At 41.8% G+C, this 24812-nt stretch overlaps 1 protein-coding gene across 2 annotated transcripts in view; it reads left to right on the forward strand.

The window, feature by feature from the left end:
* The first annotated feature begins 3340 nt into the window (after nt 1–3340).
* Nucleotides 3341–24812, forward strand: part of CRACDL (CRACD like) — a 66575-nt gene continuing 45103 nt past the window's right edge. Inside the window, exons 1-2 of one of the 2 annotated variants that reach the window (XM_063339902.1) lie at nt 3341–3560; nt 17695–17824. The gene's annotated coding sequence lies outside the window, so the exon portion shown is untranslated. The remainder of the gene's footprint in view (nt 3561–17694; nt 17825–24812) is intronic. The other variant, XM_063339911.1, reaches the window with a different exon arrangement.

The raw sequence follows: 24812 nt of genomic DNA on the forward strand, positions 1-24812 counted from the left end.
GTTGGCAATGTCTGTAGTAACAGCCCAGGAGGACTCTAACAGTGTTTGTTGGTTGGGAATTGTATGTTCTGCTCCAGTAGTATATTCTAAAAGCCTTCAGACCATTGCTGAATAGGAAGCTTTGCTTCATCCTTAAGTAAAGATAGATAAAGAGCTCAGAGTATTTAGAGTTCTTTACTTTTGGTTGCAAACTCTCTAATCTGTAACACGCCTTAACTTTTTCCAAACCCAGGAAGTACTCTTGAATATGCTCAAACTGAAATGTGTTACACATTTTGTGAATCTGTTTCTTCATCATGTGGGTTACTCATCGTAGGGTGATTTTCTTCTTGTTGCTTCATTACAGTATTTTGGTTGGAAAGAAACATACACCAAAAATCTATTTATCATTTGTTTGCATTTGTGACACTTATTTGCAACTGTGAACAATGCTATACTCGATTTTTATACTTTTTTAAATTGCCTTTTACCACAATATTTTTACATAGGCAAACCTGAAAATACAATTTGTGCTTTTATATGAAATAAGAGCGTGTTAAACTTGTTCTCAGTTACTCTGTGATGATCTAAAATTATCTCTTCTGTAGTAGAAAGAATCCTATAGCATTTTAAAAGGTATTCATGCCCTTCCGCAGCAATATTTTTCTAATTTCTAGCCACCGGTTACTGAGTTGTTTCCAACTGATTTTGCTTACTCATGGCAATGCATACTGTCACCATTAATCAGCAGAAGGTATTTTACTTGAGCATAACTGGTTTACAGCGTTTGTAGAAGAAAGAATTCAGTGCCTCTGGTATCCTCCCTCCTTAGTCTCTTTTTCTTCCTCCTAGTAGAAACTAGAGCTACTACCTATGTCCATTATGGGTATAGTCCCACCAAGGAGGAAGAATTCATTATGTGTCGCTGGGTAGAAGCATTTCACTGCTTTTTGTAAAATCTACACAAGCAGCCTTTCAGCAGCATTTGTAACCATGTGTCGGGTGTGATTTATGCTGCTGTTTCCACTCAAAGAAAAACAGGGTTTTTTTTCCTTTCAGTCACTAAGAAAGCTTGAACTTCAGCAACATGTAAGCGGAGTTAAGATTCTGCTGTCAGTGTTAAAGCAAGTGGGTTTAGTCTTTGACCAGCAATAACGCTCATGGTGTGGAGTACTCTTTGGCAGTACTACAGCTGAGTTTTTTATTTAATCCTCCTCCTTTCCTCTGAGACCACCTAATCCCGTTGGTATCTGTATAGGCTGTGGAGTATTAGAGAACCACATGGCTACCGGCATCAGATATACTTTAGCTGCTCTGTTACTCGCTTGCTTTTGTATATTTATTTAATATGACTTTGATATTCGCAGATCTTAAATGATACTATAGAATGCATATAAAGTAAGTATATATGGAATATTTAAGTAGTTAATTTGCATTAGCTCCTATTTCCACGTCTTTGTGATTTCAGGATGAATAGCCTTGCAACAACGAATACAAGTTGCTTTACTGATACAGACTGGAGCATCTGTAAAGGAGTGTGATCTTTTAATAAAAGAAGCAGGAAGTTTTTAATGTATCTTGCACTCTCAGTGATCTTCCCTCTGATCCACTGAACCTTCACATTAATTTCCAGTAGAGGGAGTATGTGAAATAAAGATGAATGAATCATACATAGCTGTTGTATTAACTAACATACACAGTTATCTGAACGTGTGGAAAGATATTTCAGAGTTAGTTTTACGTTTTGGACACTTTACACACAGAAGAAAAATAGCTTGATAAGATGGATAAAATTTTATTGTGACTTCACTTGGATTGACTATGTCAAAACATATATGCCTATTTCATGACAAGGATCAGAATTTTTACTAATAAGCTTTGAAAAAATACAAAGTTTGCTTATAATTAAAACATTATATGTAAGACATGGCCTGAAGTGATGTTTCCATCCAATGGATTTTTTTGACCTGACTCCCCAATATATTGGAATTTGATTTTTCTCTAGGCTGTCCCACATTTGACTTGTATTAAAATCCATGAAGCAGTTTAATAATTTATTTCAGCAGATGCAAAAGTCCAAGCTTAAAGTTTCCTAGCTTGTGCTTCTCATCTACACGGTACTTTCAGAGCTTTTATTTCCTGAGGTGGGAGAAGAACAAACATTTTTTTATCTTGAATGCAGCCTACACCCAAAGCAATTATATCGAGTACACAAAACAGAAAACTTCTTTGTTGTAAGAACTGCAGTGCAACCTAGCAGGTGAACAATGTGCTTCTCAGATTTGCTTTACACAATAGTATGTCCTTCACGCGCGCAGTCATATTTTATAAAATTACTGTTGCCAGAATAGCATACAGATTTTATAAGTAATACTTATTATACTTAACAGAATAACTTAACAGAAATAAAACCTGTAACTGTATTTCTTTTTTGGCCCACAGTGGCTGCTCGAGAAGTAATGCTGAAATGATTTCTCATTCTGAGACAGACTGCACCAGTTTTCCATTTTCATTTCTGCTCCCCTTACCACTACTGTAAGAATCAAGCAAGCTCCACAATATTTTTCATTCTAACACCTTTACCTTGGACTGCAAGACAATGTAGTGTGGTATTTCTTCCTTTTTTTCAGGCAACACATGTGTTTTCTGTGCAAAACTGTCCTCAGGCTCACTGACTTTACACCGGGGACGAAGATACTATGTGCTGAAACAAGAACTCACAAGCTGGAGAGAAATTTATTGAAACAGATAGATGCCAAAGTAGGAAACCATTCCGTTGATGTTATTTTTGTCAATTCTTCCGGCCAGTTCCTCCAGCCTTCCTTCCTCACCGCTTGCACGGAACCTAAGCTTCAAATACACTATTTGAATATCCAAATGTACAACTATTCACAGCTGCAAGCAACTGCAGGTAGAGCTTTTCACTCCGATACCGCCATAAGGTAACCTTGGCTGATTTTTAAACTTGGGTCTGATCTGCTTTTAGCAGATGTACCTCCTGACTGCAGCGACATGCCACAATTACCCCACCAGCTCCTACAGTCTTTAACGCGCTTGAGAAAAAAACAAAAACCCCCGTACCTGGAGATGGCCAGTTGCTACCTCAAACCACTAAGGGCAGGGGAAGGCAAACCCCAGGCAGAAAGCTCTGGTGGTGAAATAGCTCTTTCAACAGCTGCCAGCCTGCTTCGCTTCTCTTCTCCTCAGCCCCCTTGTACCTCAGGGTCCCAGCCGGGGCCTGCCCCGCGCACCCCGCCCTCTCCCCGGGCAGCGCCGCCGCCTTCGCCTCGCCTTTGGCCCCGCGGCTGCGGGCGGGTCCTGCGCCGCAGGTGGCGACCGGGCCGGGCCGGGCAGCGCCGGGAAGGGGGGAGGAGGAGGAGTGAGGCAGGGCTACGGTACAGGTGGCTGTAGGTCAGCGGCTCCGGCGCGGCGCCCTCGGATGGGCCGGTGCCGCCTGACTCACTCCCCGCCGCCTCCCGGGCGCTGCCAGCCGCGGGCGCCGCTCTCCAGCCGCCTGTGGGCTGCCGGTGTCCCGGCCGGCGGCGGAGGGCTGCTGACTACCCTCCTCAGGCGGGCCCCAGGTGAGTGAAGGCAGCATGTAAGTAAGTCTCCGCGGAGCCGCTCTCCCGCCTTACTGGGAGGCGAGGAAACCCTCCGGGAAGCGGCGGCAGGTGCCCAAAGATGGACGCTGTGGGGGGCGGCCTCCATCCCTGCAGGCCCTTTGGCTGCGGGCTTGGCCAAAGAGGGGGGCGCCCGCCGGGGTCTCGCTTCCCTTCAGCCCGCTGCCCGCCCTCGCCTCAGCCCGCCTGCCGGCGTTTCGCCGCCCGCCTCAGCCCGTCGGGGCTCCCTCTCGCCTGGCGCCGGGCCGAGGTGGAGCCGTGGCCGCCGCTGTCGGGGGCGGGCGGGGAGGCTGGGCGCCGCGGCGGTGCCCGCCCGGCCACCGGGACAGCGAGGGGCTCTGTTCCCGGCTGTGTTTTCCGGAGCCTGTTTTTTTTCTGAGAGTATAGTGAAGGGGGACGCTCAATGTGAATCCACACAAGCGTTTAATTTAGGGGTGAGGGCACACAGTGGGAAGACGCGGGTGCTGGTGGTTTCCAGGTACACAAAAAGGCTTCCTTCGCAATGGGCGTTTTGGGGTTTGTCAAAGGTGTGAATAAGATGGAGGTCAACAGGCTTGTGCTCCCACCGGCTCCACACCGTTCGGGAATCACAGAGCCACAGCATGGCAGGGGTTGGAAGGGACCTCTGGAGATCATATGGTCCAACCCCCTGCCAGAGCAGGGTCACCTACAGCAGGTTGCACAGGAACGCGTCAAAACCCAGGTGGGTTTTGAATGTCTCTAGAGAAGGACGAGTTCAGCTTGCAGGCATGTTTTCTTGCCCCAAAAGGCTGTGGCTTTCCCTCTCTATTCCTCAGGCATCTCGCAAAATGCTAACTGATCCTATGGCCTGGAATTATCCTCGAACATTGTGACTTCTTCCCCTCTTAATTATATTTTTGGACATGAGATTCAAAATGATATGAGTCAGTTTTTCTCATATTAGCTTCTATTGACAAACTTTATTGTCAATAGTATGTTTTGTGTATTGAATTTTGATTGCCACTGATCTTAGGTCACTGTATAGGAATCCCTTCATTTAAAAAAGCTGTAAGAGTGCAATTAAATTTATTTTAGTTGTGAAGACATCATTCTGCCAGTTTTGCCACACAATTAACTGAAAAAAATGCACATATTTAATACCATTATAAGTGCTAATTATTTCCATATTTTCATGCTAGTTAAAACCTACATTTTTTTTTCTACAGTTCTATAGTTTGATTGTATTTATTTGCATAAAATCATGCATGCCTTAGGCTTTATATACATACAAATACCAAAGCACTATAAATATCAGCTAGAAGTGTGTGGTGGGCTATACGTTACATCCTTTGTCTGAAAGGAAATTGTTATTCCAGGTTGATGCATGCAAGATCTTCTAGAAGTTTTTCCTCTTCTGCTGTTTTTCCCTTATAAATCTGACATACCATAATTAGCTCCCATAAATCTTTCTTCAGTTGGGTGTCATGTTCTCTACTCAGCGCTGTATATTCTCCTGTATTTGTCATCATTAAAAAGTTCATTTGCTTTATCACTCACATATCATTAGCCTCCAAAAATAGTAACCGTGCATCAAAGCCTGTTTGATACTGATGCAAGGCTGGATATCATTTTTGCATCGGAGTAATTTCTCATTCCTCATATCGCCGTGCCAATAAACACTGGGGCACCGGTCCTTTTCCATGCAACATGATATGGATTGTTTTTATGTAAATTTTAAGTGGAAGTCAGCTCTCATCAGCAGTTTCTACAGGGCAAAGATTAGATTACAGAAGGAAAAAATGTAACATTATTACTGGCTCTTGCCTTGTAGCTCTTTAATCATTGAAAGAAGGCAGTTCCATGGTAGGAGTTGGCTTATCATTAAAGGGAAGGGAGCAGGTGCATTTAGCTTGATCTGGTGATGAAGTAGGAACTTTCTGTAGTTGTAGTGATGGGTAATTAATTTGTCTATGTACAGACGTCAGAGTTTATTGACAGTAGAAGGTCTTGTTTCTTTGCTTTCACAATGACCTCGTGAGCTTTACTTCTACTGTGGTTTTAATTAAAAATGTTTTCTTTAGCATGAAGTATCCTTGTGGATATATGTAGTCTGATTCTTCTCTTGGGGGGGGGAAGTAACCTGGGCGGTAACCTTTCAGCAGTAGTGTTGCTTCTAAGGTAGTGCGCAGGAATATGAGTGTCTTCTGCCTCCACTGAGCTCTCCAGAGAAAAGGGCTCTGCTCACATGTGACCTGTAGCTGTACTGACATCATAGAATCATGGAATGGTTTGGGTTCGAAGGGACCTTAAAGATCACCTAGTTCCAACCCCCCTGCCATGGGCAGGGACGCCTCTCACTAGACCAGGCTGCTCAAAGCCCCATCCAGCCTGGCCTTGAATGCTTCCAGGGATGGGGCATCCACAGCTTCCCTGGGCAACCTGTTCCAGTGTCTCACCACCCTCACAGTAAAGAATTTCTTCCTAATACCTAATCTAAATCTACAGTCTTTCAGTTAAAAAATGTTACCCCTCGTCCTATTGCTCCACTCACTGATAAAGAGTCCCTCCCCATCTCTCCTGTAGGCCCCCTTTAGGTACTGGCAGGCTGCTCTAAGGTCTCCCTGGAGCCTTCTCTTCTCCAGGCTGAACAACCCCAACTCTCTCAGCCTGTCCTCATAGCACAGATGCTCCAGCCCTCTAATCATCAGAGGGATAGCACATCCTCTGCTATCCCTTGGTGCAGGACACTTACAGCTGTAAGTTACTTGGCTGGCACATTCAGTATTTATTGCCATGACGGAAGAGTACCAAAGAGGAGGAAAGAAAGAGCTCTGTAATAGCAGGGACTAGCACTGAACTGTTACTAAGGAACAGAAAATATGATTACAGTATGGAAATGTCTTAGGCAAATATTTATTGCAGTAGCAAAGCTACATTTCGGATTCAGCAGGACTAAAGTGAAATCATCGATGTCTAATGACACAGAGGCAAGTTCTCCCTGTGTTTGTGTGAAAACGTAATAAATGGCCATTGCCTTGTAGATCATCTGGCGATTCCACTCTTGGTTTCAGATGCACGTTGCCACCACAACCAGTCTCTGACTGGGGCACTATAACTAAACCACGCTGTGGATAGGGACCCTGCAGAGCACTCGCTGTGCAGAAAGAAAAGGTGTCTCCTAAGTCTGTTTTCACTAGTGTCAAAGATCTCTTGTCCTGTGCCCTCACAGCTGGAGCGCATCAGTTCTCTCGCCCTCTGAGGTCTTGCTTCTTAACAGCAAGCTCTGTCTTTGGCTCATGAAATGTAGTATATATCCAGCAATACGCACTTAATTTATGTTTTCAGATGCCTAGAAGTGCCTTTCTGAGACTGTAGGTGCTGATGAACTGAATGTGTCTGGTTTGTATCAGTCCAAAATAGTAAAAAACATCCATTTGAACATGGAAATCTTTGTTGGAAGGCAGCAGAACAAAGGCTGTACATGCCAGGATTGTAACACACTCATAGAAAAAGCTACTTAATTTCCCAGCTTTGCATACTTTGAAAGAGAGTTAACAATCACAGGAGAGATGGAAATTCAATCATAAACCACTAAAATGTAATGTACCTGAGGTATTAAATATACAGTCTTCTCCTACTGAGAGATTTATGGTTCTGTATTATTAAAGAGAAAAGAGAGGCTATGCAAAAAGGCCAGGGAAGGAGACCATTTCGTTACCCATTTTCTTTTAGTGAAATGTCAGTTCGTGGGCAAAACTGCCCCTTAAGGAACGTGGCTTTATCTGTACTGAAGCATTTCTGTGGGTTGCTACTCATCCTAAAGTCAGCAGAACTGCCTTAAAATGATGTTTCTCCATCTTTCAGCTTTGGGTTTGATAAGGTCAAGTCCTCTCAGGTTATGTTTTTGAGTAGCATACATCCTTCCCCAGAGCCTTCTCAGTGTAGTACTGCAGCCTCTTTCGCTCCATCACCCCATGTGAAGATGGCTCATTAAATGTGTGTGATCTCATATAGTCATTAATAGAAAAAAATTTCTAATTCAGTGTCAAATTAGGTTAACGTTTTGGAGGTAGATGTGGATAAAACAAAGTGTAAAACAACGTAAGGGAGTACGGAAGGCTTTAAAATTAAATATAAAAGTGAATGATGCAATCAGTACAGTAATTCTGGAGTACTTTAATTTTGGTGTCTATAAAGTGTGAACATTGTACTTTGTAGAATTCTGAGTGTAAAATGCCTACATCTGTTTGATGAGTTATAACAGGCCGAAACTAAATATCTTGGCAGCTCAAAAACAAGCAATTGGGTCTGTTGGCACCTGGGAAAATACAGACAGCAGTCTGGGAGTATAGCATAAATGTATTAGTAAATGTTTCTGCAAAAACAATCAGCAGCGTTGTTTTTAATGAAGCTGAGACTTAAATAATCATTGCCTTGATTTCAAGGGTAGCATTCTATTATGTTCATACCTCTTGCAAGTCCTTCTGCTCCTGGTGCCCATATTCTGTGTAGCCTCCTCTGGAGCCAACAAAATATCTCTTGGCAGGAGTCACTTATCCAGTAGTTGGAGGAATTTAACTAACAGAAAACTGTCTTGGAGCCCTTTAAACAGCAGATGGTGTATCTCCCTTTGTAGAGCATGTTTGAAACATACCTTGGGCGCAAGTTTCACTGTATACATTGGTGATGCCTTAAATTCTGACAATTTTTGAAGTAATTCAAGAGGAAAATTGAATCAACGACTTGGAGAAACATGCGCCAAAACAGGTATAAGAGAGACAGTAGGATTTTTTAGCAATTTGTCACCATTGACTCTTCATGACCTTGAAAGAGCCTAGTGAAGTGTAATTACATGAGTATTTACTTAGGGCAAACAGTTTTTTAGCCTGTGTGTCAATGTTCGAAGAGAATGAGATAAAACAGGACACATTTCTGTGGTATTTCTTCCTGTGCATTTTGTTTCCCAGAATTCTCAGGCCTGCGGTTCTCAGTGCTCTCAGCTGCTTCAGAGCAGACTTCATCGGTCAGCTCCAGGAGTATGGGAAACCCACATGCTTACAAGGTGTACAAAGTACTTTTCTTATGAAAAAAACACTTTCTGTTGCTAAGCTAAGGCAGAATTAGCTTAAAAAGAATCCTCCAAGGAAATTGTTTTGACTGTACTGAGGTACAGCTTTTTCTTTTATGGATAGAGTTACGGTTTTAGGTATGATGTGCAAGTCTGAATTTACAAGGGAGATAAACTCTTGAGAGCACACAAAGTTATAAAAAGTGTTTCAGCACACTAAAGTCCCCATAAACAGTTTATTATATTCTATGGATAAAAATACACAATAGGTCTGCTTTTTTAAGCAGCAAGAGAGTTTGATTTTTTAAAAAAGTCAATTTATTTTGAATGTTGTTGTTTAATATTGGCTCCTGAAAAGCTAAAAACTCAGTGTGCTTTTTTTTTTTTTTTTATCTGTAGCACATGAATGTACTGGGCAGCAGAGGCAAGTTGCAGTTTTACCCCTTTTATTGCAAAGTGATAATTGAGATGTGAAGATTACCCAGTTTCTCTTTTTCCGTGTCATTCTTCTTTTATCACATCAGCTTCGGCAACTCTGCTATTTAAAGAAAAATAGAATAACAAAGGAACAGCATCATCTTCTAACTCATTGTCTAATACAATGCTATCGGCTGTCTGTATTTTAGAATTGTGGGTTTTATTTGATTCTACACTTGATTAGATTTCTTCTTAATGGAAAATATTCTAGAGCTGAAGAAAGAAGCTATAAATACAATATATATAACATGGAGCTTAAAGTAGGACTCAGATATGGAGATAAAAGGGCACTGCATGCCATCAAAATTAGTAACTCCTGAAATTTTAACAGTCATGACAATCTTTCCTTAATACTAGAATCAGTATCACTAAGCTTTTTGCAGAAGCTGGACAGGGGTTTGGACAGAAGAAGGGGCTTCAGTCCATCAGCTGACCATGGAAAGACGGAGGAGAGACATAGGTACTTAGACAAATTGGAGGTTAAGGAGATACAGACACGCTGTCCGTCCTTCTAACCACTTCCACTCCTAGAAGAAGAAGGAACTGCTAACTTCTGTAGTTGCAGACCTTCTGGGTTGGTATAGTGTTTAATGCATCACCACTGAGTTGACAGTTTCATAGCTGGGAATGTTTTGCCAAACATCTATATGGCTTAGGTCTCTGCTTGTAAGACTCCAGCAGAGATTGCGGATTTGCATCACTTTGTGTGCTGCTCTGCAGCAAAAAGGCATACAAATCTGATCTCATCAGAAATCAGTTTTTTATTTAATGATATGTTAGCTTAAAAAAATTATTGTACAGAAAAACATTGAGAGTGGAAAAAAATTAATGTCACTGCTTAGTGGTACTTAGTGTACAGAAGTAGAACACGAATGAAGTATGTATAGGAGTAGCTGGTGAGAATTCTCCATTTGGCCTCACAGAAACTTTAGATTTGGTTTCCATCCCTGTCTTCTGCGCTGTAGGCTGGTCATGTAGTGTGTTTGGGCGTGCTCTCTGTTATTTGGAAGTAAGCACTCATGCTAGTTTGGTCAGCATTCACCACAGAGTTGTCTGTTCTTCCCAGACCTGCTGATAGCAAAGTCTTTGTCAGAGAACATCAGAGCAGGCAAAACCGGGAAGATCTTTGGGGCTGGAAGTCACAGAGAAAAGATGACAAAAGATTGTCAACCCCAAACCTTTTATTAACGTTTCTCTTGGGGGTGGGAGTGGGAGTGTTGAGGGTCAAATGATAAACAATGTAATTTTCATAAATTTAAATCAAAATCAAAACTTTGCAGGGGTAGTGTGGTGTTCAGAAAGACTATAGGTGGCAGCATCATAATAAAATAGAGTTTACTTGATGCCTTTAGCCTAAGAGATCGGTTCTTAGTTACTTCAACAGCGTGTCATGAACAAATACACAAAAGAGCGTAAATCAAAAAGGGCAGATGAGAAACTTGTTGATCACTGTTTGAGAAAACAGCTGAAATACGTCAATCAGTCTCTTAAATCTGTGTGTCCTCAGTTTTGTGAGCATGAATGAACACGCAGACACACAGAGATCCTCCTTCTTGGTATCTTGCTTGATCCATTCAGGCCAGCAGTGGTAGCTGGCTTTTGCTATACTGGCACATAATCCAAGCATGAAAAAGAAAGTGCTATCCCCATCAGCAATATTCTCCCAGGGTTTTGAAAAGGAGCTTTTGAAGAAAGGCAAGTTAGTGTATTTCAGTGAAGTGTTCTGAATTTTCCTAGGTGGCTTTGAGACACTGAAGGTAGGTGGACTCTAATCGTTTTTCAGAGAGGAGCGCTCAATGGTTTATGAAAATGGAGCCTATTTCAGGTGTCTTAGATTTGGCTTCCAAACATGAATACACCCAAGTTAATTTTGAAAAATACGCAGCCCTTGCTACAATAAGGAGCATAACATTTTTTTACTTCTGTCCCTCCTACTTACCATTAAGGTTTATGGGAACAGTTAACGTGGCATATTATCTTGTGTCAGTGCTATCATTTTCTCCTAGTGTGCTAATTGCTTTATAGCAGAAATGAGGAAAAAAATAATTTCACAGCCCAGGGAGAACTGTCAGACCCATTTGGCAGGGCACACATTCACTTTCTTTCTTGCCGAGATGTATCCCCCCAAAACCACTTAGCCCCAAATTATCAAAGTGAAGTCATAGACTGTATCTGTTTCTTGTTCCTCACCAGCCTGCTTTATAAGAAGATACTGTCTACTGTCCAGTTTACTGCTCTCAAATATTCACTTCAAATATGTACTTATCTCAAAGGTTATTTGATTGAAAATAATGGAAGCTACAGTAGACAACATGTATGATTTTTTTATCTTATAGCCTAGCTCTTTTTCACATCTTTCTGTGAGATGAAAGTAGGAAGAAAGTATGCTGCAGATTGTAAAGCGAGCTTTTCCAATTGCTGCTGAACCAACTGCTGAAGAGTGCTGTGATTCTTTACCAGTTTAGTTTTTTTAAGTGAAGTGATAACTCTGTCTCTGTGTGTCCTCTGTTATCTGTGATAACAGAGCAGGTGACCCTGCTCTTGGCAGGGGGGTTGGACTAGATGTTCTCCAGAGGTCCCTTCCAACCCTATGATTCCATGATTCTATATTGGGGTTTTAAATTGATTGTGCAGATTACAGAGTTCTGGATAACATGCATCAGTGAAAGGATGCTGGGTAAAAAAGTAAAGTGGCATTGTGAAAATTATTTGTTCTTTCTAATGACTTCAGGTTCCCTTTTTTAATTACTTCCACAAAACCCCTTTGTCAAAATGCCAAACTGGTGTGAATTAAACTACTTAAATTTTTCTGCCTGTCTTGTGCTTCACGCTACCAGGCAATGTTGAAATTTACCTCAGCAGCTTCCACTGGGACTTCCATTTATTTGCTCAGAGATAGACTTGAAGCAAGATCTCAAAGCTGAAATATGCAGGTGATATTTTTTATTTACCCAGGAGAGGAGGAAAACGCTTGTAGTATTACTTCCATATTTATTTCTTTCGTAAGCCAGCAAACTGGATTAGAGACATCGTACTTGTGTGAAGAGGGATAACAGAGGCATCTCTCTTACACAGAGGCTCTTAACATCTTCAGGGATATAATTCTAGTCAACCTCAATAGGATTGAGGCACCTAACCTGAAAATCCCACTGTACATTTTATCGGTTAATGATTCGTTTTCATTGCAAGAGGTGATGGCTCCCATCTCTATCTTTAAGCATATAACGGCTCTGAAAACTTGACTCCCTAGAACTATATATCTAAACAGTGGATGCTTGTAGTGAGTACTTCTGAACTTCTGAGCACCAGGTGTGCCATGTCTGTATCAGAGCTCTGTCTGGGTAGTAGCTGTATGTGTGTTATTTTCACCTTCTTTCCTTGTTCACATGCCTTAGTTTCAAGGAAAGAAAATTTGGTTCTGTGAGCCAAGAGGCAGCTGTCATGCACCTTGGACATGCCCCAGGTCTGAATAGAATCATAGAATCGCCTGGGTTGGAAGGGACCTTTCAGATCATCTAGTCCAACCATCAACCTAACTCTGACAAATAGTTTGGGTAACTGGAGAGGGAAGATGCATCTGTTCTACTGAACAGAGCAGGGAACGTTCCCTAGTCAGGCACTGAGAACCTATCCTCTTGGGTTTTAGAACAGCCCAGGATGCGGTCCTTGTTAGGTAGGCTGGTGATGGTTTTCAACAAGCAGTGTGGATGTAGTCACCCTCTTTCAAGGACCATGAGAGTTTAGCAGTCTGATTTCAAGCCATTGGCTCCAGTGCCACGGAATGGTCCTAAGAGCATTTCATTTACAAGAACGGATGCATCCTGAGGCATACTGTAGAGGCTCCTAAACATGGGCTAGGCTATATCAACCATTACAGGCAAATTGACTTTATCCTTACCCAGAGAGATGTCAGTAGGTGAGGGTTTAGTTATATTGGCGGGGAGAGAAAATCGCCTTTTGCGTTTTGATGATTTTTTTTTTTTTTTAAAGGCACGGTTCTATTTTCTGTGCCAGCCTGTGGTGCATTTTTGTAGCACAGTGTGAGTGATTTGTGTTTGATCCCACAGTTAGAGAGAGCACTTCCAGTCCGTAGGGCAGGAGAGGTCATTTATGTGTTGCTGTGAAAGACTGTGGGAGCGAATGCCGAGCTTCTCACAGTTACAGCTGACACTTACCACTTCTGAGTTAGAGGTAAGGTCAGTAGGCAGCAGGGTGCTGATAAGGGTAGGAGTTCCCTGGAATAAATGAGTATTCACCCGGTTAACGCTTATTACTGTCTTATTTTTCCCTGTAGGATTATAGCCCCTAACCCAAAGATGATCTTGCACAATGCTGTTCCAACAGCTGCTGTAAGCAGAAGACATTCTGGGTATAATCGGGCTCTGTACACTGATGACTGATCACACGAATCTGATAAATTCTTATGACAGGATTTGTGGCTTTGAGGTTCACTGTAGGAGCCAGATTGTGCCTTATTTGCTGTTAAGGCTTAATAGAATTGCCCATTGATTTCTCTGCAGCCAGGTCCCCCAAGGGATTTATTCATTCAGGGATTAAAATTGTTCCACGGTTGTCTGATTTATTTAAAGCTCATGTGTTACTCTTAATTGGAGACAGTGACCTCAAAAAATAGCCGAAACCTTCCATTATCCTTATGTGGAAGAAAAAGGTGTACAAAAAAGTTCATATTCTAACTAATGAAGGCTTTTATACCTCTGCTTTTTTACCTCCCTACTTCTGCTTGCTTGAGTCAAAAATTAGTTGAAATATCGGTCTCATGAATTTGTTTGGAGTGGAAGGAAGCCAAGAATTATTTTAACAAATGTTTTAGCTTGACACTGAGTATGGAGGCTTAGTTTGCCAAGCTGGAAAAGTGAATAACTAGGCAGTTTTTGTGAGGCTTATATAGGGTGTGGGTCATCTTAAATGTCAGTTCCAATCTGTGTTAGATATTTGTAGAGGAGCATATATTGTGAATGAATTGACACGTTCTCCTCAGAAGTTTCATGCTTCTCTGAAACAACTCATTGGTTTTGAGAAACCGTGGCACATACTGCAATCAGCTGAGAAGCCTCAGAGAGTTCAGGAAATCTGCTCTTCTATCTGCTGGACAGAATTTCACAGGTACCTGCTTCCCCTGTACACACGTCCGACGGAGTGTGGGTGCCGTGATGGTGTGAAGGTAATGTGTCGGGTAAAACAGGCTGCAGAATACAGTGAGGAGCTTTACTGGCTCCTCTGAAAGATTGATGGAGTTCAGAGCTGGAAAAGGGGGCCTTCTTGCAGCTCCTGTGAGCGTTGGGTCTGGTTGGTGTGGTGTGCAGCTGTCTTCCTGTCTGTGGCCTCTGCGTTGTAGAACAGGCTCACCAGCTTCTTTTGATAGGTTTGCCGTTATTAATTCTTGCCACAGCTGTGAAAGAAATCAACAAAACTTGCCTAAAAGTGGGTCTGCTTCTTATACTTTTGCACAGGAACTTGAGAACATAGAGTAGCGTGTATAAATAAAATCATACTTGGGCAAGACAGAAAAAGGAAGTGCTGCTGCAAGGTCAGAATTGGGGTTGTGACCCTGGATTCCCTTGAGTTCAGGCTGTCGAAACCAGGCAATTTTTAATAAATTTTAGCTAAAGTTAATCTGGTGATGAAGCCAGATCCAATCCTGAAAATAAAAAAAAAAACCAACCCAAACCTTGATTCCATGGATGAAGTAGCATTCAACTAAGAGGAGGGAGGCCTCTGTGAGCATCGGTCCCTGCTTTGTTCCACGACCGGTGAGGTGGTTCTCTGTCATTCTCACTCTCTCAGACTTTCTGCTGCCTTTCCTGTATTGTTTTTCCTAGAGAGTTTCTCCTTCCTTTCTTTCTTTCCCACAGACTTATCTCTGACATACAAGTATCTGTGTTTGTGATAGCAATCTTAAGGGGCATTCCTTTGACCCACAACATCAGTTGCTTCTTTGGACTTGCCATGCATATATAGATGATGGTTCTGCTGCTCTCATTATCTTCTTGGATAAAGAAGCTCTGTTGCATTTTACACTTGCTCTGAATTATAGCCATTGCTTCAGTAATGCTTAAGTCAATCACAACAATAACTTGAGTTATGAATTTTCCTGGTTTTTTAGCCTGAAGTTTAACGGTGGGAGATGATAGGAGAAAGACAGAGACATTTTTTCCTAGAAGCAAGTTGAAATCACGGGTGTGTAATAATTTAGTATTGCATATCTGGTATTCCAGGATCTCCAAGTGGGCTTCAACCCTTGAACAGGCAAGGCTCAGTTCTAAGGAAGTTCAAAGGTTTTATGGGACTGAAGGCTGGTCCATTTCAGAGATATCTGAACCAAGGAAATGGTCTGGCTCCTCTAACATTTGCAGTGAGTCTGCAGTATACAGAAGGATAGTGCTAGCTGACCTGCTGTTTTGACAAAATTATGCTCTTTCAGCTGGTTACCATCTCTTGTGTAACTCAGCACTGTTAGCACAAGCATCCAAGGGTTTATATTTGGACTCTGATTGAGTGCTTTAAGGAAATGATATCTGCTCTAGAGTAAAGAGGTTGTTTCCACAACCTTTCTCATGGTGAGAGGATTTTTTTAGTAAAGGCTGGTCCTGTGAAGTTGACGCCAAATGACTCGGTGAGTAGACAGCACTGTAAATTGTTTGTCGTGTATACACAAAAGATTTTTGGTCAGTTTTCTTCAAGCTTTGCAGAAAATTTCTCTGCAACTCTTGCAATGAGCCTGATGTAGCAAGCTTTTTAGTCAAAGCAAAATAAATAAATGGGTTTACTGGCAATTAGACTGTAACCTTTAAGTGTAATTTTGTAATTTTTATTCATGTTGCTTCAACTATCTGGTTTAATAACCAGCTCGGCTGCTTTGCAGTCTTATTCTGAATGAAAGCCACAAGATGTAGCTCAATCACAACAGTAATTTGGATTATAACAGAGGATCATGTGTGCAAATAGGTACGTCTCAGTATGAACCTTCCTGTTGGACTCATGGGGACTCTGGATCTGTGGATGATGGTGGTAGGAGCCTCTAGTAGGGGCTTCCTGGCTCCATCTCCACAAAAGGAATTTGCAAATTCTTTTTCCAGCCACATCTGCTCCTACAGCACTAAATTTTGTCAGCAGTATCTCCACAATATAAAGCCTCATTTCCTATTAGCTTTTCTTATCTGAATAGTTGTTATTTTAATGGCCACTATTTCTGAAGCATAAGGCAAAAAAAAAAATTACCAATGTCCAGTTTTTGTTGTAATATTTATAAATGATTACACCATTTTATTTTCTTCATCTACTCTTCAGGATGGAATTGGGCTGGAATTTACAATAGCACTCAGCATCATCCTGACTCTATTTATTTTGCTATCAAATCTGGACTAAAGCTGAGAGCTCGTATTAGCTCAGCCCAAGAGTTTGCTGTGGTGTCATTTACAATTTTCCACAACAGGTCTGTACAGCGTGTAATGACCTGGAGACAATATCTGCTGTAATAGGTTAGGGTAAGGAAACAAAAGCCATTTGCTAGTGTGGGTGAGAGAGCTGCTGTGACAGGAGCATGCAAGTAGTCTACTTACATGAAAAGATTAATAATAAAAATGAACTTCAAATTTTAACTAGTCTTCCTGACATTTCTTATTAAACTCTCAGCCACTTTGCTTAGGAAAAGCAGATTGTCAAATACCAGGGGAAACCACTTCAGTTTCTAAATGTTTTAATTAATTGTGTTGGATGTGTAATGCCTGATAACGTGCCGTGTGTTACACCAGAACACCCTGACAGCTTTGTGCAGGCTGCTTGACAAGACCGTTATTTACTTTCCTGAGTCAAAGCACAAACTTGAGTGTGTCAGACCCGAGGTTCATTGTGCAGCCGTAACCTGCCTCTTGCATGTGGGGTGGACTTCAGTCACAAGCTATTCATCCTTTTGCCCTCCCACTCAAAGGGTCTAAAAGCTAGACCACCTGCCAAAGTTACAAGCAACTGAGTATGATGAAGGAAGTTAATACAAGTATTGCTTTTATCTCATCTCTAATAAAATATCGCTGGCTTACAGTGAAAGCCTGAAGGGAAGTTAATCAAGAAATAAAGATATTGTGTACTGCATAAATCGGTGCTGATTTAATGTAGCTGTAAAAGTGAAGGTATAAATTGTTTGCGTACAACTTTGCATACAACTGTCAATTCCAAGACTTTCAAAACCAACTAAAATAGAGAGAAAATTACTTTTTTCTGGGCATATATGTCATTGGAGAAATAAAAGGTACTTAAGCCCCGTTTTCTTAAAGTCACTGTAGAATTTAAGAATTTATTCCAGATTATGAAAGTAGTTTGCTCTACTGTATGATTATCAAATCATACAATATTGAGTAACAAGACCATGCCCAACTTATTTTAGAACAGACTATTAAAAAAATACCCTGTAAATAGTATAGCAGGGAAACAAAAGATGTATTTTAAAAGGAGAAGGAGCTTTTCTGCTCCTGTTTTGATGTTCAGATGGCTTTTTGAGTATGTTAAGGCTTTATTGCCTCTGTTTTCTTTCTCTTCCCTTTTCTTTTTGATGTCACTGTTTCTTGCCTCTAGTGAAGCCCAGGGAGAACTCGCACGAGGAACGAGCCAGAGAAACGGACCACGTGCAGAGAGCTGTCAGACTCACAGATGGAATAAACTGAAATTTGTGGCAGGGAGAGGAGAGTAAGAAAAGGAGATTATTGTAAGTATCTGTATTTGTAATAATTTTTCATCCTGCTACTTCAGAGGTTACGTACAGCGACAGTGCAGACAGTGCCTGTTTCTTTTGTTTTGCTTGGCTTCGTGCCTGGCAATTCGGCACGCTGGTACCCAGCAGCCAGTCCGCATGGACTCAGCTCCATGTCGGCCTCAGCGCTGCCTCTTGCCCCAGTGACAACTGGAAGGAAATGGAGAGGGATGGTGGTTCTGCGGGGGTCGTTTGGGGTACACAGAGGAGCAGGACCTCCAGGGTTTGCCGTTTAGGCCATTAGAGTAAAGTAGTAGACATACATGGGAGGAGGCTGGTGTCACTGTGCATTGTGTGGAGATCCCAGTCATTTCATTGCTTATGCAATAGCTCATTCTTTCTCTGGATGTTGTCCTTCAACAGTAACAGAACTTTTATGAGTAGTTATAAGACAGTAAAGGTAGTCGAACCTTGCCTAGAGTGGATGCAACTGTGTCATCATAAATGTATTCAGAACATACTCATATACACAAAGAGAAATGGGCTATACTGCTACTTCGTACCTAAACACTGTATACTGATAGCTGCATAGCAGGCCATTGTTTCTTTCTTTAGCTTGCGTGCCCCAACCCACCAGTGCATGTCTTGGGTACTATACTGTATTGTATATATTATAACGGGTTGGCTGTAATGTGACTGGGTGTGTTTGCATCAACTTCAGCCAAGGTGCAACAATAGCTGTGAACATGCAAAGACGTGGACCACAGTGCAAGCTAGATAAGCCCTCTGTGTACTGAAGATCCTGATGAACCCATATTGTTCTTATTCCTTATTGCTCTTGTTATCCGGGGGTGAACACGGCCCCGACCTAAATAATCTTGCTATAAAATGTGAAAGCTGTTTATCCCTATAGCAAAGGGGAAAAGAATAAACCTCCTTTATTCCCCATCTCACCACTCCTCTCCCCAGGAGTTCCTCTCTTGGTTACCATGGATATGCAGGCTGGTAGTACAGTCTTCCTGTCCTTTATTCACTACACCTACTAACATCTGTACCAGTGCGGCTTTCAAATACAGACCTGGCTTGTGCTGTATCTGGCTAGATCTGGTGATGTTTTACACGTTGTTTTTGGCTGGTTGTTCTACCTTCTCAAGCAGATGTAACGTTTCATAACTTGTCACTGAATTTTTTTATGCTTCCATTCATGATGGTGACAACCAGAAACCTGATTGTCATTTCTTTATGAGCCACTAACATGAAGAACATAAATCAGCTTGGGAATTTCAAGAGATATGTTTCTCAGGACCACTCCCTTGAATGCTGGGTGGTGTATTAAGTATCAGATTACACGAAGACCTGGAGCAGGTGGGTCAGTGCAATATAGTTCAGTAGCGAAGGAATTTGCATTGCAAAAGAATTTATACATCTTGTTCAGTTGCCATCAAGTCTAATTGCACTTGATTTGGCACTCACTGGGTAATTAGGGAATCTTTCTTTTGGCCTCAATGGGCATTGGATCAGAGCTGCTGAGACCAAGGACACTGAACAGCTGGGATAGGTTTATTAGTTTCATAACTGAGGTGGGAAGGTCTGGAGAAGTAGAACCAGGTCAGTTGTCTCAGGATTAATCTGTTATGATCTCTTAATGTTAAGAGATCTAAATGCTGTAGACCTCACACTGTTCCCACTTACTTCACCATGTAAGGCAAACCTGAGAGCAGGCAGGCTATTTGGATGTCAGCTGAGCCACCAAAAATGCAAGAGAAACAGAAAAAGACAAGTGTATATGCAAATTTAAGCATTGAATTATGAGTTCTCAAGCTTTTGTTCACTTAGACTCTTTGGATAAATTGTTGGTCTTTTGTGGCATTCAGATATGAAATGAAATGAATATTTTTTTAATGAAAGGAATGGATTTTTTCGGTCCTTAAGATACCCTTAAGGGAGAGCAACAACAATAATGAGAGGATTAGCAAATGTGTTTGTTAAGAGTGTTGCTGTGGCTATGATTTGTCCAGAGCCATGCAAGATCTTCTCAAGTATGAATAGCACCAGGTTTTTTACTGCTCATATTATTTAATTGTATTCTTGTAGCATTCAAAGGACTCAGCCAGCACAAGGAGCTATTGTGCTGCGAACTGTGCAAACACTCAAGAGACGGAATTGTCTCTAAAAAATTCTGAGTTTAAAGTAACAAGATGGGTAAAACATGCACATTACTTTGCTGTAAGGCATTTAGGTGGAGTGATAGCAAGACTTTCTGGCACCTTTCCCTTCCTCTCCTCCCTCTGTACTGCCTCTGTCCTCTTCCTCACACTCTTCCCAGCCAGCTGCTGCTGCAGTTTCTCAGGCCCCTGTCCTGGCTGTCAGAGCTCTGGGATGGCCAGCGGTGGCTTTCCTTTCCCTCTCCCCTGGAGTGCTGCTGCACGGCAGGTGCTCAGTACCAAGCAGGGCATGGGCATGGTACCCATGTTCACATCAGTTATTTCACCGGAGTCTCTGTACATTGTCACTGAAAAGAGCAAGATGGTACCCAAAGCCCCTGGAAAATTGTTCAAAGAACCTAAGTCAAGTTTTTGTTTGTTTTGGAAGGGCACGTGCAATTCTCTGCCATTAGCCACTGCACAACGTGATGTCTTCTCTTTGTACGAGGCCACACAATGCCAACTGGTGGGGCTGCACGTCCTGCTTCCAGGTGATAGCCACAACACAGACTACTTTCCATCATCGAGACAATATGGTTCAGTTCTTCTTGGTGCTTGTCTTTTGCTCTGGCGTTGTGCTTTGTTCCCTCTTACAATTCTTCTCCTGAGGTAATGGCTCTCAAAGGCCCAAGAAGGAGAAAATTCCTGTTGGTGGAGTGGGGCCTTATCCAGACCTGCCTGTCTGTCTGCCATACTATTTTGGATGTCAAGTAGACCACAGGAATGAATCCATGCTGTGAGATTGAAAAGCAAGCATATCGTTTTGCTGTTTGGGCCAGCAGATGGCAAGTGTAGAGGAAAAAAATCAATCTAAGAGCCAATCCAGAGAACAGACATTACATAAAGCCATCTGGCAAACATATGAGGGGAAGGAAGAAGATTAGACCAAGTTCTGCTTTAAATATATGCTCACAACCAAGAGGAAGTTGCTGGGAACTCATGCCATGGGAGAGCAGGCTTTGACCCTCTAAGAAGTTCTGTGGAGCGTCAAAACCTTTGGCAGTGTTGAAGACTTAGAAGAAAGACCCTAAATTGCCAAGCAGAGAGAGCCTAAGCAGCAGCAGCAGCATTTCTGCCTGTGCGAGACCCTGGTTATACTCCACATAGAATAGTGAATAGAGGACTGCTTGGTCCCCAACGATGGGATTGAGAAGACCACATCTAAGGACAAAGAACTAAAAAGAAGAGGAGGGAGTAAGCAAAGAGGACGACCTAATATATCCCAAATTCTGAAAGACATTGATAAATCCATTTTTATGCCAATGCCCTGGCCATTTGTTACTTTGCCCTACTACATTTATTCTCAGAGAAGAGATATGAGATATGTATATGGTTTTACACTCAGGCTTTTAAGTAAAGTTTTAAGAGAAGCATAATTCATTGAAAAGGGAAATGGTATTTTACATAAGTGCTCAGCCTTTCTTTTGGAAGCTTGCTCTCAGGGAATGTGATTTCAGAGCCCAGAAGTCTAGCAGATGTTATTACTATTTCTGTTTTACAGGTCAGTGCTTTGTTTTTTTATATTCTGAGAAACGCACACAGCTGCTAGCCTGTCTTTTACATTATAAGAACAAGTCGATTCTGTATCTTATTCATAACTCATACATGTGCCTTCTTTTTTTTTTTTCCTGGTAAAAGGGGGGGACTGTGGCACACCAAGTTCTGTAGTAACCGATGGTTTTGTTGGCCAACAGTGTCGTCGTCATTCACATAAAGAGCAATGGTGGATTGTTTTTCGATGAATTTTGGTCTTGGTGTCCAGGTCTGTGACATTAAACAGAACAAATAATCTCACCCACTTGCACTTAACTGCAATAAAAGGAAAAAATTTGGTATTGTAATGTCATTTTTAATGCCTCTGTTGATAATAAGGCTCACATCGGTGATATTTTGTGCATTGTCGGTTTCAGACACATGGAAAATGGTTGCCAACTCTTACTGAACATATTTTTCAAGTATCTACTTCGTTTCTGTCTCATCTGTGTTGTTCCTGATTGGTTATTGTATCTGAGAAAGTTGTCTTTAGTTTCCCTCAGCATCTAATAGCCAGACTAACAAAAAGGCAGTATTTCTGTCCCTCTGCTCAGATGAATAATTCATTGCCCTGTACTTTTTGTGTAAAGTAAATTTAAACTGTTTCTTTTGTAAAGATTCTTTACAAGAGAGTGGCGGACACACAGAAATTCATTTACTGCCTTCAGGCAAGTCATTATCTTTTTACTGAGAGGGAAGTAACAGTTTATTTCTGTGAAATTTTGGTTAAAGGATTTGCTATATCTAGCGTTGGAGGGGATGGTATCCTTTAACTGGGGAAGCTGGAGTTTGGCAGGTTTTCAGCGCTGTTCTGCTGCTATTCTCCCCAGCTCAGATGAACAATGGGCTGGAGGGATGCTGGCAGCGTTGCTTGGTTACAATTCATCAGCGTGAATCAATGCTTCACGCAGCTCCTTCTGCGTCTGAACAACCGGGAGACTTCTCGGTACTGTATTACTGATGTATGCGGAGATGTGACCAGATTACAGGCTATCTCAATTACTGTAGAACTATACCTTTGCTGAGAGATTTGGGCTGCAGCGTTTGACTTTCGGTGCTTGAAGTCAGGCAATTTCGAACTGTCTGTTTTACATGGCTTTACAAATACATAGCTGAGTAAAGCAAATTTTTAACAATGTATTTTGTTGCAAGGTGTGTTAGATGAGTTTGGTACCTTAGCATTCTTCTGTATTCATCAGGAAGATTAAATCCTTCATTAAGTATCTTACCCTGGAATAAACACACGTGCCTTGCTGAAACCTGCCCGCAGGCGAAGTGAAGCATGTAAGAGGAACTGCTGCCTTTCTCATACTCAGTGCGTTTGGCCGGATCTTGAGCTGGCATAAAATAAAACTGGTGGAGTTATGCCAGTTTAGGCAATAGAAGATGTGACAGGTTATTTTTAACACTCTGGAATGGCTTTTCTGCACCCCACCCAGATCCATTTTACTACTCGCCTGTTCTTGCTCTTCAAGACATGACCAGAGGAAATGTTAAGAGGGAAGAAAGGCACCCAGTTTGGGCTCTCCCTTGAATCAGCCCTTCCAGCAGCATTGTTCCCATCTACATCCTTCTGCTCACTCTTATAAAAAAACAATCTATTGTTTTGCGTTCTCACTGTTTTATTGCCTGTTCTCACTCTGTTCCATCTACCACTCACACCCCTTCTTCTGCCCAGTAGAAGTTTAAAACTTCCCATGAGTCTTCACGGCATTTTGATTATGCTTGAAAACACCTAAGAAAATGAATGGCTGTACAATAATTGGCAACTTTGCCAAGAGTGTCAGTGGCAAATCGTTGACTGAGCTATTGGCTCATCTGTGGCCAGGAAATCTCTGGATTCTGGCACCTACCCGAAGCACTGTCTTCATCATCAAATATCTCCTGTGGCTGTCTACCCATGTGACAGGCCTGGTAAATGTCATTCAGTCTGTCTACAGAAAAATACAGAAGTATTTTTCTCATTTTCCTCCTCCTCTTTCACATCTGAAATTCTTGTTCCTGAAAGGGTGTCCCTTTCTCTTTCAGGCTCAGCAATTCTCCATTTCTTCTCAAGTCTTCATGCTCATGTCTTTTAATTTCTCTTTGCTTTTATTAAGGGCCTCATTATTGAAAGCTTGTATTTGCCATACTTCTCCCTTTGCCAAGCTTTCTCTGTTTCCTACGATTTAGTGTCGCATTGCTGTGTTACTGAACATTAAGGCCATTCAGAAGAATTTGTAGGAAAAAATGCCCTGAAGTGACATCCACTCCATTTGGTTTGCAAAAGAAGAACCTATAGTAAAAAACGAATCTATCGCTATCTAAAATACAGATATTTCTATGAGTAGGTTCTCTGCATCATTCTGCCTTCTGGTGATGGTATCTTTAGGATGGCCTTTCATAAAGAAAATTGTTTCAGAATACCTGCACTACTTAAAATACTGTTGCACTGCACAGAGCTATGATTTCTGACTTGTACTCAGTACTCTCTTACGTGGTCAGCTTTTATTTAGCAGCAGGTGAGTATATATTTAAAATCTTAAATTTTCAGTTTGCTTCCTCCAAATGTTGCTTAGTTATCTATGAAGACTTTTTTATTGTGACTCTCTCTAAGACTTGGATTAATTCAGCTTTGCTGCTCCCTGGGTTATGACATCCATAGCTATTTTGTTTGGAAATTTAAGTGCTTTTGGGATAGGACTTAAAACTAGCTCTTCCTATTTCTCTAAAAAGATGAGAGAAGGGAAATGACCAAAAGAATGATAATTTTCTTATCAACGTGATGGGCTTTGGCTCTTGTTCAGAAAGGTATTTGAAGCACTGTAATACTCATTGGCTTTTGGGCAGTTACAATTGCTGCAGGGATAGACTGATTCCCTGGGTAAATATGGACATTTGTGGGGGAGAGAGAGATTTGAAGCATAGCCTAAGAGACAATTGCCTGACCCTGAGCCTGTGTTGAACGCAGCTTTTTGGACCACTGAACATGGCAGTATGTAATAATGAAAGGAGACCCTTTTGGGGGATACACCACACCCATCGGCAGCAAACGTTAGGTGTGCCATTGCACAGCTGAGGTGGTCTGGCATTTCTGCAAAGACGCTTGTGTATGTTTCCCTGCTGTTAAAACATTGCTTTGTTTTTAACAGATAAAAAGCTATCATAAGTTGTGGTGTAATTCCCTGTTAAAATCATAGCTGGACTTCTCTAGACACGATGGGCCAGCCTTCCTGTGCCCGAGACCCCTCTTCTGCCCACGTGGTGGCTGGGTGGTAGGTAATACC

This window comes from Chroicocephalus ridibundus, chromosome 1 (genome assembly GCF_963924245.1).
Source record: "Chroicocephalus ridibundus chromosome 1, bChrRid1.1, whole genome shotgun sequence".
Lineage (NCBI taxonomy): Eukaryota > Metazoa > Chordata > Aves > Charadriiformes > Laridae > Chroicocephalus > Chroicocephalus ridibundus.